The sequence below is a fragment of the Hipposideros armiger genome, unplaced genomic scaffold (assembly GCF_001890085.2).
Source record: "Hipposideros armiger isolate ML-2016 unplaced genomic scaffold, ASM189008v1 scaffold_960, whole genome shotgun sequence".
In the NCBI taxonomy this organism is placed as follows: Eukaryota; Metazoa; Chordata; class Mammalia; order Chiroptera; family Hipposideridae; genus Hipposideros; species Hipposideros armiger.
Window position 1 is genome coordinate 162251 of NW_017732310.1, and position 14525 is coordinate 176775.

Below are 14525 nucleotides of genomic sequence, written 5' to 3' on the forward strand. Positions count from 1 at the left end.
AAGTACCGTGCTCAATTTTAGTTGCAGGTGGGTGTAGCCCACCATCCCATGCGGGAGTCAAACCAGCAACTTTGTTGTTAGGAGCATATGCTGTCACCAGCTGAGCCATGCTGCCACCTGTTGGCAGCTCAGTGGCAGCTCAGCTCAGGCGCTGCTCACTGGCCCATGTGGCAATCAAACCCATGACTCTGTTGCTCAGAGCTCGTGCTCTTAACCAACTGAGCCACTCGGCCTGACCTCTTTGGCTATTTTGAAGAAATTGTCTTTGTCTTTGGTTCTTAGCAGCTTAAATATGATATGACTATATATTGTATTTTTGGTATTCTGCTTTTTGTGAGCTTCTTCGATCTGTGACTTGTCTGTCAATAATTTTGGAAAATTATTATATTTCACTTCTTTCTGCAGGTATCTCTCCATTTGTAGATTTGGGGCCAGTTTGTTGCCCTGTGACCACAACACTGATGAGTTCAAAAACATTTGTGATGTTGATGTTTGCCTTGCTTGTTTTTGTTGTTAGATTGGGAGTAGTGCATATTCTAGCTCCCTACATCCCTGAGCAAATTATGGAATGTAGTATAGTTTTAAGTCTAGAAAATCTGATTATTTATTTATTTATTTATTGTTTTAGCTGAGCCATCCTGCCACTTGTTGGCAGCTCGGCGGCAGCTCAGCTTGGGCCGGGACTCGAACTGCTGTTGCTCAGAGCTCACATTCTTGAGTGAGCTCTTAACCAACTGAGCCACTTGGCTGGCTCTAAATTTGATTATTTTTTTAATCCTCTATAAATCCTGTCCATCCTAAATACTCAAAAACAATGACAGTTACAGTAGAGTCATCTGAAACAACAGGTTTGGATGGGAGGATAATATGCTTAATTTGATTTTTTTGCTGCTGTAGTGACTCCAATGTCTGGCTAACATTTTTTTTTTTTAAGTTTGGTTCCATATTCTTTTCTCCAGGTAAGGTGCTTTTTTGAAGCTTACTAATATTACTTTTTCAATCTAAAGTTAAAAAAAATCAATTCATCTTTCCAATCCATGAGACTATACATTACCAGAATCTCTATCAGTTTAGATTGTAAGCTGCATATAAAGAGTGCCTTACTTAGTACATCTGTATAGCCCTCAATCTGTGCAAACTCTTTAGCTTGAGCCCAAATCATTCCTCTCTTCTGGGCCCTTACTAAACTATTAAAGAAGAACCTGATACATACCAATATTCTGAATATTTCCAATCATTTCCTCTTGAGCATAAACTCTCTCAGGAACTGGTCTTCTTTCTAAGTGTTGGGGCAAGTTTTACCAAATATTTCTTACAACATACTAAGAGTATCAACTTTCCAGAATGTATTATCTGTATCTTCACAGCCTACTCCACTAACTCAAAGACAAGGTCACATATTTTATATTCTCTAAGAGAAAAATCTCTTTTTAAAGAAATGAGTCTAAATTGTTTAGAATATAGCTTCACATGCCATTAAAGAAATCTGAATTGATAAATGAAAAGTTGCTTGAATAAAATAGAAGGTAAAAGCCCAAGCTAGAGGATGTTCAAAATCACAGCCATCAGGGATCTTGGATTTTTCTATCCTATTACTGTACTACCTCTAGCAGGTTGCTTTTATCTGTACAATCCAAGATGGCTCAATAATACAATGATATTCCAGCCAATAGCAAGATAAATGAGAAGGATATGATTTTTCCATTTAAAATATATTATGGATGTGCATGCATTACTCCTGCTCATATTCAATTATCAAAACTTATGTAAATGGCAATATCTAACTAAAATAGAGGCTGGAAAATGTAAATTTGATTTGGATAACTGTTTGCCTAGCTATTAATCAGCAGTTTTATTACTGTCAAAGAGAATGGCATAATGAAATTGGGGAAGGATTAACAATCTGCCACATATATGCTGTTATTGAATGCAAATTTGCATTTGCTTTTCTGTTTTCTGTTTCCTGAAATGACTGTTTCCCTTGTTTGCCAACTGCTCAACTCATGTTTCTTTTGAAACTGCGTTTGTATATCATCGACTTTGAGAAGTTTTTATTGAACCACCTCCACTCGCCATACTACCAAGTTGGTTTCTCTTCTGATTCTTTAAATCAGATTGTAAGATAGTCTAGAGCAGAGACTATATCTTATTCATTTAATATTCTATATGTCCAGCAAGGATATACTACAGATAAGGAACTCAATAATGGTAAGGCATAAATATATTTTTAATTAATAGATGAATATGTGAGTGAGAGAATGGATAGATGAATTAAGAAAGAGTAAATTAATAAATAAATGGATAACTAACTGAATAAATGGACACGTTTGCAAAGAGTTCAACATACATATGAGTGAGGAAATTAATGAATGATTGAGGGAATAATTGTATGAGTGAGTAGATCAGTGATTAAATGGACTGTTTAGTATGTTCATGAATGGTTACATGAATGGAAAGTTGAATGAAGGAATGGATTGAAGGATAAATACGTGAGTAGGTGACTGGATGAATGAGTTAGTATATGGATGGAAGGAAAGGTGGGTGAATGGATGAATCAGTAAATTGATGGATAAATGGATTCGTAATGGTGAGTGAATCGTGAATGGAATCTACAGACACATATATCTGAATTGATACGTCTGCCATGCTGCATCGGTTTGGGAGATAGAAAAGCCTGGATTTTTTTTTTTAATCATACCGTTGCCATTTTCTCTGATTTTACCAAGTTATTTACATTCTCTGCATCTACATTTCCTCATCTCTAAAATCAAACTATAATGAACACAAGTTTTTTGAGGGTAAAATAAGGCATTATATAAGGTGATCAGTGAAAAGCATATGCTCCATAAACAGTAATTGCTATTACAGTTATCACTATTGTCATCAAATACTCAGCCAACTCTTGTTTACTGCACAGCATTTGACTGATCTCTGGGTGTATGTGCAAATATAAATATCTATCTATCTATCTATCTATATCTATATCTATATCTATATCTATATCTATATCTATATCTATATCTATAAAACCTTAGCTCTGCCTTGTAAGATCTCCCAGTTACTCTTGGTATATAAAGCATATACATTAAAGGATAACCACCATTAAAGTGAAGGGGATACTCAGTGCCAGATGATAAACTTATGAATAACTGAAAAATGAGAAAAATCATGAAGAGCCAAGCAAGTATGGGAAGGTTATGTTAGAGTTTCAGAGGTAAAGAGAAGAACGATTAAATTATCAGAGTTTGATAACATCTTACCCATACTTCTTATTAAACAGCAAATTATCTTAAAAATCTAAAAGTAAAAATAAATAAGTTGCAAGAGTTCCATTTAACTGTGAAAAAAAAAAAAGGCCTCAAACAGCTGAATGAATGGCTCAAGGACAGATGGTGACTTTGACCCTGGCACGGTTGCAAATGGCAGCCTCAGTTCTTGGCTGCTGTGTTTCTTTGGATTTGCCAGTATTCTGAAAATAAGCAAAACATTTTTTAAATGCTGTAACAATTCTCTGGGGACAACTTGACTGAATTGTTTTCACTTAAACAAAAAAGTAAGTCACTGGGAACAACTGAGGTGCTTGTCCATTGAACCCTTTTGTTTACCTACCTATCTAGATGCTAAGGACAATGTTCTACAACATTGAATTCATATATGTTGCCTAGTCTTGTCTTCTCCTTTCACCCTACCTAGCTCTGGTCAAACCTCCTAGATTAACTTGACTTGATTTATATATTTAGGATATTTAACACCTGAGATCCAGAGGTTCTTGAACAACTATTGGGTTGTCAGAAAAGTCATGAAGTGTTTGTTTTTCAACGGTCATTTGTTTACATAAAGTACAAAGATCAATCAATTATATATTGCCTGTTTTGTTCCATAACATTTGCCATCTTTCAGTGAGCTTCATAATTCCTCATTCATACAAGAACCTATCTCTATTTGTGAAAAACTGAATAAGGTGCTGATTTATAGCCTCATCTGAATTGAATGTTATACCATGCAAGGAGTTTTGAAGAGAGTCAAACAAGTGGAAGTCTGATGACGCAAGGTCAGGAGAGTATGTGGGTGTGGTAACACATCCTATCCCAGCTCCAATAATTTTTGATGGGTGATCAAACTTGTGTGTGGTCTCGCATTGTCGCGATGGAACACAACTCCTTTATAATTAACAAGCTCTGGACATTTCTGGATGATGGATTCATTCAAACTGTCCAATTGCCAATAGTACACATTTGAATTGATTGTTTGGTTCCTTGGTAGGAGCTTGAAAAACACAACACCTTTAAAATTCCACGACACTGAGAGTATAACCTTCCTCTGATGAATGTCTGCTTTCAATGTCTTTTGAGGCGAATCATCACATCGGGACCAAGACCGTTTGTACACCACATTGTTGTAAACAATCCACTTCTCATCACCAGTTAGCAGTTGCTTCAAAAAAGGATTGTCTTCCTCATGTTTAATGAGCATATTGCAGATGTTTATAAGCGCCGTCAAATGAACTTCTTTGAGTTCATGCGGAACCCAAATATCGAGCTTGCTTACGTATCCCAGCTTCTTCAGGTGATCGTGAACACTTGAATGATGGATGTTCAATGTTCCTGCAATCTCTCATGTCGTATAATGTGGGTTTGACTCAATCAATGCCTTTATTTTGTCATCATCAACATCGGTGGGCCTCCCTTACAGAGAAGCGTCATTGAGATAAAAATCACCAGCACGGAATTTTGTGAACCATCCTTGGCACTGACGTTCTTGTAGAGCATTGTCACCATAAACTTTATGCAACTTTTCACAAGCTTGACGTGCATTCTTCCCTTTATGGAAGCAAAACAGTAAAATATGGCCAAAAATGCGCAGCTTGGTCTTCCATCATCAACTTGTAAAATCTCCAAAACTCAACCAAATCGCTCAATTTTTTTTCTTTTAGAATAAAGCTAGAACTGTCAGTGGTCAAATGACATAGCAACAACATAGGTGCAAATGACTGTAGTACTTCCAAAAATGAACTAGTGCCGTTTGTCACCAACATGCATCATGACTTTTATGACAACCCAATATAAATAATTCCTACAGCAATGGAATTAGAAATAACAGATGACTTTACCTGAATTCACTTTGGGTTTACTGTTGATACTAACTACAATCCCATTGGCTCACCTGGCTTCAAATCTATGCTCTCATTTTACTGGCCTTTTTTTGTTTCTTTTTAAAAAATTTTTATTAAATGTATTAGGGATATTTTTTTAGCTGAGCCATACTGCCACCTGTTGGCAGCTCAGCTCAGGCCAGGACTTGAACTGCTGTTGCTCAGAGCTTGCACTCTTAAGCGAGCTCTTAACCAACTGAGCCACTCGGCCGGCCCTGATATCTTTATGAGTAAATGTTTTCAACATTATATGGTAGATACCCTCAAGAGAGATTGCTGCACTTCTCCCAAGAAGACATACAATGGCCAACAAATATATGAAAAGATGCTCAACATCACTAGCTACTAGGGAAATGCAAATCAAAACCACGATGAGATACCCCTCACACTTGTTAGAATGGCTATCATCAACAAGACAAGTAATAACAAGTGTTGGAGAGGCTGTGGAAAAAAAGGAACCCTCATATACTGCTGTTGGGAATGTAAATTGATACAGCCACCATAGAAAATAGTATGGAGGTTCCTCAAAAAATTAAGAATAAGTTACCATATGACCCATTCCTGTGTTTTACACTAAGCAAATGGTCTACTTGCTTTTCCCCCAAAACTCCAAGCACAAGATGGTCCTTTGCAAGTCAAGTTCCTTCTGCTTAGAACATGTTTCATGCACTCCTGAAGTCTGCATGGATTGCTCTTTCCCTCCTCCAGATGTTTACTTGAATGTCATGTTATCAGTGAAGCCTTTATTGAACACCATAATTCAAATTGAGTTGAAAATGTTCTATGGGAAATAAGAGAAGAAAATCTATCCAAATTCTAGCTGTAGTGTTTTGTTTGTTTGTTTTTTCTGTCAGGAAGTGTTTATTTGCTTTTATGATTTATCCTGCCCCATCTCATCTAAGGATAGAAGTCAGTAGTATGATTGATAGAAGTACACTGACCTCTTATCACATTTCTTCCTTCTTGTCTGGGCAGTGGTTCTAACCCAGAACTCTATGTCTCTGATTTACTTAACCAAGGTCAAGACCTCAACACTATCCCAAATAAGAGGTGAAACTGTGTAAGTGTGTGTGTGTGTGTGTGTGTGTGTGTGTGTGTGTGTATGTGGATATGTGCACGTGCACGCACATATGGGGAGTATGGTCTCTTCATTTGTTCCTAAAATAGAGTATCTCAAAACTGCCTTAAAGGAACTACAGTTTTGACATGAGTAGTATGTATTTATCACTTCATACCTATAAAACTGGATTTACTTGGAACTTAACATTTTAAAATTTAAATTTCAAAATTTTAAATTCATGAAACAAAATTATTTCTAAAAATAACATATTCAGAAACTTGTTTTAAGTATTAAGTATCTGAACATTAAAATTACATAAGCTGAATAATTATTATTGGTAAAATTTTACATAAATTTACCAGTTTCTTAGACATACCAGTCTATAATAGAATCACTGATATGTTTCTGGACATATTTGTTTCAATATGATGCTACTATTTTAATTTTTTTCCTGTAAAATTGTTGTAATCATTTTAAAATTTTCATTTTGTGTTACTAAATTTTAAGTTAACATCTTCAATTGACTTTTCCCTGAAGTGCAATACCAGTTAAGGAATATACTTTCTTCTAGTGTGATAGTGTGGTGCTATCTCAGCACCTATTACCAATCATTACAACCTTTTGACCCTTCTTCATCCTTCCCTTATCTCCATCCGTGTAGCCTAAGTTCAAGGTTTTGTTATCTATGCCCTGGAATAATCAAAATCAACTCCCAGCTTGTTTCTCATTTAAAACTTTAGCTCTCTAAAATGTGTTTTATAAACTGTAGCCATACTGCTCTTTATAAAATCAAAATCCATTCCGAGCCCTCCTCTTCTGAATGCTTCTTGGATCCTTTTGCCATGCTTTGTAGGCTCTTCTCCATATGCCGTCTGCTCCAGCCATACTGTGCTGCTTACAGAACTCGGAATATATTCCTCTGAGTATGTGTCCTTAATCTGAAACACCCATCTCTTTCTCAGTGATGTCACCTGGAAAATTCCTACTCGCCTTTCAAGTCTTACTTTTAACATTCCTCCCTCTGAGAAGACTTCTCTGGTTCACTCTGACAGAATGAGAACCTTGTCCTTTCACATTTGCATAGCAGACTCTGTATTCCTTGGTCATAGAACTATTCACCTTGAATTGCAATTGTTATTACTAATAATACAGAACATTTATTAAATTCCAAACAGTGGACTAAGGATTGTATGTGTTTATGTACGTTGGTTATTTAATTCTCACACTAACCCAATGAGGTATTTTTTTTTTCAGTGTCCTCCATTCTACACATGAAGAAATAGGCCCAAGAGAGGCTTAAAGAATTGCCCAAAGTTAAATGATTAATCAAGTCAGGAAAGAAATGGAAGTCGGTGTATTTAAAGTTGTGTTTTTAAGTATTATCCATTCTGCTTCCCTTATCAGACTGTGAGTTCTTCAGAGCAGGGGCAATGTAATATTTATAATCAGCCTCTAGCTTAGCAGAGTGCCTAGCATATAATGTGTACTTAATGAATATTTGTTGAATAAACAAAATGCTTACCAAATCTTGGTAAAACGTGTTTTTAGAAGAATAACTGGGTGACAAAATAATTCAGTTAATTAGAATAAGTTTTATTATGATAAATGTCACTTATCACTCAGATTTATTTTATTCTCTGCTTTACTTAAAAATTCTGTTAAGGAGTTGCATCCTGAACACTCTGGTTTTTATGTGTAAAGATTGTGAAGGCAAAGTGTTAGGTGATTATTTATTCTGCCAAATTATCAACCTGCTACTCTAAGCTTTGTGTCAACCTGCTACTCTAAGCTTTGCACTTACACATTCTCACTTGTGAGTAGTGTCAGGAATGCCTGAGTCCCGGACTGAGTTTCCTTCTAATGCTGTTTTGTGAAAGTGGTCTAGAGTCAGTAAGACAAAAACAACTGAAACACAAATACTGTTTTCACATCCTCACTTTTTAAAAAATGCCTTTCATTGGCATTTTTTTAAAGAACTTATTTTATAAGTAGGCACTTTGTAAGGATTCAAATGGTCTTCAACTCAAGGTGCTTTTCAACTACTGACTAGTAGCAAATACTTTTAGAGATATATTTATTATGTAAAACATAAAGTCAAGGTCAGACTGCTAAGAAAATACTGAGGAGGGAGTGATGAATTCTGATGAGATAAAGCCTTTCTGTACTAGGAGGCATTTGATCTCAGTACTGAAAAAATGTAAGTCTGAGTGGGTGGAGGACAGGTGGGAAGAGCACTGTGAGAGAACGCCACACATAATGGCAGAAAAGCAAGAAAGTTCAGGGTAAATTTGGGACGTGGAGAGGAACAAAGGTGCGATTAGAGTGTAGGTGAAATGTGAAAAAAATTTGATAGAAAGAATACAGGCATTTAAGCGAATGGAGTTGAGCATGGAGGAAAACGTAGCAAATTAATTTTACATGCTGGGGAAATGCAGACTTTTCTTAATTTTATAATTATATGTATTATAATTATATATATAGTTATAGCTATTGAGAGCTAAGGTACATAAGATACAAAATCTACTGATTTTCAAGGTAGTATAATTAAATATAAATACTCATCATTAGCTGTTATTGTTGATCCTGAATATCTAGCATAAGATTTTTTAGTATTATCATGTATGCACAGCAGTGATCAATGTAGAACTCTAAAACGTACGTTGCACTGTTTGAAATGTTTTATGTCGCAGATTTAAAAAGCCTGTCTTTGAAGTATTTTATATAGCACATTTTCAAAGATCCTCTCTATCTTTTCTGTTCTTAAAGAATCATAGTGTTGCACCCCTTGTGGTTATGTAACTGAACCAGTTACCTTCTCTTAGCTTTAGTTTATATCTCTGTAAAACCAATAGAAAATTACTTGCCTGTTGGCTTTTTGTTGTCATTGTTAATATGTAATTAAAGCGTGAGAAAGGCCATACATTCATCGTTATAAAATTTGTCCACAACGTTTTTCAGAAACCAAATAAATGGGAAAGTACTTCTATATATTGTATTATTTTGGAAGGCCTAATAATGAGTCCTTTCTCTTCACCCTGTTAAATTTCTGCCCTCTGCCTTTGCCATTGAACCTTCCTGCTTTTGCCCATTCGCAGTGAGTGCCTTTTCCACCATGCACACCACCGGGCTGCAAGGCCGGCAGAACCAGCATTGGAAGCAGACTCAACTCCCTATGGTGGTAACAAAATCAATCAGGTGATTACAAGACAGAGCAAAAAGGAATTGACCAGGACTGTCTGTCCAATACGGTGGCTGCTAGCTACATGGGGCTATTTAAATTTGAATTAACGAAAATTAAACAAATGAAAAATTGAGTTCCTTAGTTGCACTACAGTTCAAGTTCTCAGGAGCCAAAGATATCAGACAGCTCAGATTTATAGAGCATTTCCATCACTGCAGAAAGTTCTATTGGACAGTGTTAGACTTCCAGTATTAGACTTGACTGTAGTACTAAGTTGTTCATTTGCATCAATTATTTATTCTTTCTGGGCTTCATTTTTCTTTATATTGTGTAACACTCTGACAAAAATAATAACACTGGCTTTATTTACCTGAGGGACCATACAAAGAAATGTTCGGTAAAACCCTTCCTTTATAATGCTGCGTTTACTTATCACTATAAAGTGTCAGATATCACTGTATCATTTTGGGGTGAATGTGACAGCAGATTTTTGAATCCTGCATTGATTTCCTTTTAGGTCTGCATCGTTACATCTTAAATGGACATTTTTGGTGCTGTTACATGGAGAGTAACAACTCAATTTGCTATTGCGCTTTCTTAGCTCTTCCATTGGGAAGGGAAGCATTTTAGCTAAATTGTGGATTCATACTTATATGGACTAAATCTGCTGGGACATGGCCAGCATGTGAACCTAACTCTAACAACCGCTGAACTGCCTGTGGATAACCATTCTCTGAATAGTAACTTTGTCTACAGCGGGTATGATCTGAAAGACTGAATTAACATAAACCATAATGTGTTTCTTTCAGTGTTGTTTACCGAAGACTTTGCTCCATGACATGAACATTTAGGCGAAATACTTCTCCTGAAACCTTGTAAGGCAGGATGCCACTTTACAAAGGTCATATGCAAATGACTGCTGAAATATCTTTAGCAGCAAAAAAACATTCAATTATATAATTTTCTGCCTTGCTGTGAATTCATACTTTTTCCTTTCTCCATAAAATGACATTTTGTGGTTTTTTTCCTTTAGTTGTGTGATCGAGCATCATAGAGATTGGGATCAAATTCCCAGGTTAGGCAATGTCGGTCGGTATTATGGATACTGGGGAATCTGTGACTGTTGGACTTGGCTGAAGGGGGCTGGCTGACTATTATTTATTCAGAGGCCAGGACACCCCACAGAGCCTGGCAGTTGTGTCCATGGCAAGGCACATGGCAAGGAAGCAAATGAGGGTACAGGCTTGTATGGTCTTATGGCTTTTAAGGGATCAGGATATGTGAATTTAAAGGACCACCAGACTGGATATTCAGGTTATATTTCTTCTAAACACACTTTCATGTATTCCTTCAAAAATATTGTATTGATGAAGAAAAATATATTAGCATAGGCTATTATAATTTAAAGAAACAGGTGAGTCCTTCTCAAGATCTCATTTTGAAAACCTATTTTCTACCCAAGTCTATGCTAGGAGCTTTTTTTTTTTTTTAATCTACTGGCAGAGACATATGTGTACATGGACCCCCGTGTGTGTATATATATCACAGGGAATGTATCAGTTTAAAAACTGAAACTTTTTTTTTATATGAGAGACTGATATTCGTGTTTTCATTCTTAGTCTTTTCTCATTACCCTCAATTAGTAAACATGGGACTCTTACAAACTGTAAGGTATTATAAGGGGCTGCAACCAATTTTATCTCTAACACTTAAGGTTTGTATTTTATTTACTTTGCAGCAGTAGAAATGGTGATTTAGAAACTTGGATGCTTTCTTCACCCTCTATCCATTACTATGACTCACCTCTATTACTATAAAGACAATTTAAGATTATAGGAAGTTTGGGAAACAAAAGGAAAAAAAATCATCCGTAGTCTCATCATTCAAATACAGTGACCATTACATTTTTTTTTCTTTCTACCGTCTCTGTATTCATGTTAAAAGACATTTTACAGATAAAAACTATTGGATTATGGAAATAGGCATCTATTCCTTTGTTTTGTTTTTATTCTCATGTAAGAAATTGAAACAATTGCCCAAGGCTGAAGATAAATTGTTCTGATTTAAATTTGCAAAGATGCCCATTGTCTGATTTTCCTCCACACATACATTGAAAGGATAGGAGAAATTCTGCCAACATCTAAGCACCTGTGACTTTCAGTGTTAGAATTGCTGATGATAAAGAGCTCTCTTCACCACGGGTCTGTTTCCCACTTAATATGGAATTTAGAGGAGGTTGCTAATTGACTGAGGAGTTTTTCTCCACGTTTTGGATTATGAATTTTGCATTAGAACATTAATGTATTCATTCAATCATTCAACCGATGTTTGCTGAATGCATACCACATGCTATTTGCTGGCAATAAAATCGTGAGGGAGGGAAAAAAAAATCTCTGCTCTTGTGCAGCCTCAAGTTTTGTGTGTGAGACATATAATTAAACAGGGAATCATAATCCAGTGAACCTAATGTGACTGCAGTGACAGCAGGAAGTCCAGAGAGTTATGTGGGCACATTAAAGAATCTACCGAGATCAGAAAAACCTTCAATGAAGAAACCTGAAAGGTGAATAGATTTTCAGGGAAGGTACAGAGATTGGTGTTCTGGGAAGAGGAGACAGTGTGAGTGAGCTCTAGGAAAAAGCAGAGGGCATGGTGCATTATACCAGTGTGTGTGTGTGTGTGTGTGTGTGTGTGTGTGGTGGTGGGGAGGGTGCACGCGCGCGCGTGTGTGTGTGCACACGCAGGGGTGGAGGAGAGAGATTTTGCTGAGAGCTAACACTGGAGAAGTTGGCAAGGGCAGAGGGCATCGCTGCAAAGACCTTCCCCTGCAACTGAGACCACATTATTAAAAAGTCAGGCAAAGGGAACTGGGAAAGTTCAGCAAGTTTTGAGGAGAGTGGCAGGAAGAGAATTGCACTTTAGAATGATCACTGTGCCATGACTATCTTCTGTTATTCCTAAACAGTGGTAGGAACCGTAATACAGAGCAATCAAAATTAAATGGACAAGGGGTGGCTGGTTAGCTTAGTTGGTTAAAGCATGGTGCTGATAACACCAAGGTTGCCGGTTCGATCCCTGCATGGGCCACTGTGACTTGCACCCTCCTTAAACAAACAAACAAAAAATTAAACGGACTGAATGAACCCCCATGCTGGAGAGGTGAGGTGAAAAATAGTTTAATTCTGTATAAATACATACACACATAGGCACACATAGACCTGGGCCAGAATCAGGAATCATAGTGGCACATATTTATTGGGCATTTCACATGTGCCAACAATTGTACATAGAATACCTTTAGCCTTACAAAATCCCTGTGGTATAGATGTTACTCTATAATTCAGAGACAACTGAAGCCCCGAGGGGATAAGCCAGCTGCTTGCGCTTCTCCTCTATTCAAGGACACAGGTCTCTCTTGACCAAAACCCATATTGTGTCTACCATATTATGTTCCTTCTCTGTTTAACTGTTGACTCAAGAGAACTAACATGAACTATTGTTGAGGTTTGATAGTTTGGAAAAATGAACACAATAGGAGGCAGTTCTCACTTCCCAACATATGAACCAGAGAGGGGATCAAGCAGCTAAGTGGCAGAGTCATGTGCTCTAGTCCATTCCACTTCCAGGGAGGCCTGAGGTTCCTTGGAGGGTAAAAGTTCTTTCCTTTTAACTTCTCATGCTTCTCAAAAGCCAATTTTTCAATATCCCAATTAGCCCACAGATAATGTCCTTATATACCAACCTTAGCTCTTACCTCATAGTTCTTCAATAAAACACTTGAAAGCTGAGGCTGTTCTGGAAATGGAATTGATACTGGAAATGTTAACCGCTCTCTTTCTGGTTTGGATTAAACACAGTTTTGCATATAAAGCAGGAAAGAAATAGACATGAATCTCTATTCATTGGTTTAAAAAATAAAGCGTGCGCGCGCATGTGCGCGCGCGCGCGCACACACACACACACACACACACACACACACACACACACACACACACACACACACCTGCCATTTGAGGAAGAGAAATTCCTAGACTAATTTGTATAGTAAGTAAATTTATGTTCTGGTTTCAGTCCTGGCTCTGTGCCGACACTAATAGTATAAAATAACTGAAATATCATCCATGTGTGCCTTTGTACACTTGTACGTTTGTTTCCATCTTCTCTCACAAGTAGTAGCTCCTTGGATCTTAACAATAAACCTGTGAATGGAATGTGAGTTAGACATGTGAGGTGCACCTTCTGTGCAGTGGTCACAATAGCATTGGTTTTGCTATAAAACAGCTTTCTAGCTAGGTATTCTCAAAGAAAATAATGCCAAACGCAGTTTTCTTGTAATGGAAGAGAATGACACTTTGGACTGTCTGGCTGGAATTCCCAATAGCTTTTTTTAGTATTTTTCTGACTTCTTACTCTTATACTTCTATTGGCCATTCTAACAATAGACTGTCCCATGTCAAAGATATCACTTTATAAATACGTGTATTGTTTTCAATAGTTTGCAACTCATTTTCTAGTTTTTTATTTTTCCTTACAATTAATATATTAATTGCAGAAAATTTAGAAGGCATTTTGGATGAAAAAAATAAAATAAAATTTCTCCTGAGGCAATTTTGCAATCGTCTCTCTCTTTTTTACTTTCTCTGTGCATGCATATGATACACACACACACACACACACACACACACACACATACATACATATCTCATACATATCTATCATCCATCTGTCTATCATCTATCTACCTGTCATCTATCTATCTGCATACATATGATACACATTTCTTTATAGTCTCTTTTCATAAATATTTTTAGTTACCTATTTTTTTTTCAATCAGTAATACAACACAGATTCAACTGAGTTACTACTATGTGGCAGGAATTTTGCTAAACACAGTTATAGAACTGTAAGTGAGAAACAGTTGTTCCTAATGACATCTAGTAGATAATAAATAGATGACATATTGAATCATAAGTGATACAATAATTTTAGGCATTTACAATATATTTTTTTAAGATTTTATTGGGGAATTGGGGGAGGGGAACAGCGCTGGGGAATCGGGGAAGGGGGGACAGACAAGTTGCTGTCCTTTTGTTCTTCAGTCTAGTTGTGGAGGACGTTGCTTCACTGGCCCA

The 14525-nt window shown here is 36.7% G+C and overlaps 1 protein-coding gene and 1 non-coding gene across 2 annotated transcripts in view; both read left to right on the top strand.

Moving 5' to 3' along the window:
• GRM5 (glutamate metabotropic receptor 5) overlaps positions 1–14525 on the top strand; it is a 506006-nt gene that overhangs the window by 105128 nt on the left and 386353 nt on the right.
• On the top strand, positions 12407–12480 carry TRNAI-GAU (transfer RNA isoleucine (anticodon GAU)). The gene has a single exon. It is a non-coding gene; the product is annotated as a tRNA-Ile (tRNA).